The 1,906-nt window shown below is 40.0% G+C and overlaps 1 long non-coding RNA gene across 1 annotated transcript in view; it reads right to left on the reverse strand.

Annotated features, from left to right (window-relative positions):
* The window catches only part of LOC138173433 (uncharacterized), a 36,879-nt gene that overhangs the window by 14,489 nt on the left and 20,484 nt on the right, over window positions 1–1,906 (reverse strand). The window lies entirely within an intron of this gene.

The following is a 1,906-nucleotide window of genomic DNA, read 5'->3' on the forward strand; positions in this document are numbered from 1 at the left end:
GCAATCCCCTTAGCTTCGCTTCCTCATTTTAGTATGTCTTAATGGAAGGCCTAACCATTCTGGAAGGTCTCTCAGCCTAAAGTACTCCACTGTAATTTATTACTGAGGAGTGCTCCTTGAGGGCAGGGAGTGATTACTTTTGTCTTTGTAGGTGGCTGTAAGCACAAAGCCTTTCTAGAGAATAATAATAGTTACTTAATCAATGTTTTTTTTTGAATTGAATAGAAAGTTCTTTTATCTCCCAGCAGTTATCACACAGGTAAATTATCCCATCAAATTAAAAATGATGCACTTATTCTGCTGAATTTGAGTTAAAATGAGAGCCAACTAAAAAGTCAGTTGAAAGTGTGGGTTTCAACAGCCAGAACTCAACTTTCAGGGACTATTTTAAGGGCATAATTTAACTACACCCAGAAAGCCAATTGTTAATTTGCAACTAGTCTAAGTAGTCACCTGCATCTCTAAGTCAATGCCCCAAGGCCCTATTCAACTCCACCATCATTGTTTCAAACACAAAGGTACAAGCACAATTCTTTTTGTAAGAGTCTAGCCCCGTGGCCCTCGAGAGTTGTCTTCGTGCTCTTCGCCCACCTACCGGATTGTGTAGCGAGAGAGCCCAGCAGAAAAAGAGCCATTTGCTACCCTTGTTCTCAGACTTGGGGAGAGGAATTGCAGACGAAAAGCTAGACAGGGTTGATTATTCAGCTACACAGAGAGATTTACAAGAGAATAGCTCAGACTCAGTATGTTACTACCCTCTTCTTGGGAGAAGAAGCTGGTTATTTGTACTAGCTAAAGAGTTTAGCTGGAGAGTGGAAGATAAAAGACATCAAATGTAACATCTTTACATAATCTGGTTTTTCGAAGGACAAAGAAAACTACGGAAGTCAGATACCTTTAAGGATAAATTTTCCCCATGAAGGACCAAATGTTTAAATGACTTCCTAACATTTTAAGATGAAAGGATGACCAACTATTTGCACTTTCTATAGATTTTTTAAAAAAGTATGCTGTGTATTGCATTCACACAAAACTTTTTTGATTAATTAAAAAAAATGCAGAGATGTTAAAGGGGGGGAAAATTCCCTCATGTGAACTCTTTTAGATGTGGTGCCTGAGATCAGATAGCCAAAGATTTCCTATTCTTTCAGGAAGAAGCCACTGAAAACGAAAGATTCATTGATGACAGGTTTCAAACTCTGACCGTGTTGGATGCTAATTCTAACTGATCGTGCCACTTCTCAGTGTGCTGGTTTAGGTCAAACAGCACCTGTCTGAAAGCAAACCACTTTGGCACTAGTCTCATTCAAAATTCAGAGAAGCATAACGCTTAGTCTTAACGAAGTGATTGTCTAACGCTTACCCAGCGTCCTATGTTTTTAGGAAGTGCAATATTATTGTGATTTTTCCTGGTCCTTCCAAATCCCTCAGTCCCAGATGTTACTGTGTTTAGGAATAGAGAAACTGAACCTTAAAAAAAAAACAAACCTCTGCTTTCTCCAACCAACAAAGAGCCTGACAAAAGTCATCACCTTCCCCTCTTTCTCCCCTTCCCATCTCCGCCATAGCTTGTGTTCCTCCTTGGCTTTGTAAATAGGTGGTAGGGAATGGTGTGCTTAGCATCGAGGGAAGGATTTAGACGCCACAAGGAAGCTAGCTGTATCGTAAATGCTATAAATCATAGCTTGGGATAACAGCAATGGGAGAAAGTGGCGTGCCCATACCAGAAGTTTATTAAAATCCAGAATTCACACCAAACATGGGAAATCCCTCTAACTCTACCTAACTGATTTTCAAAGTGAATTAACGAACTGATTTTTAACTCCCTTAGAAGGGACTATGGTGGTTAACACGTGCAAATAAATCTAATGGGCTGTGTCACATGGGCGGAAACCTAGTTCAGCCT

This window comes from Petaurus breviceps, unplaced genomic scaffold (assembly GCF_028583685.1).
Source record: "Petaurus breviceps papuanus isolate PSGF00001 unplaced genomic scaffold, PetGlider_PUasm1.0 582, whole genome shotgun sequence".
Lineage (NCBI taxonomy): Eukaryota > Metazoa > Chordata > Mammalia > Diprotodontia > Petauridae > Petaurus > Petaurus breviceps.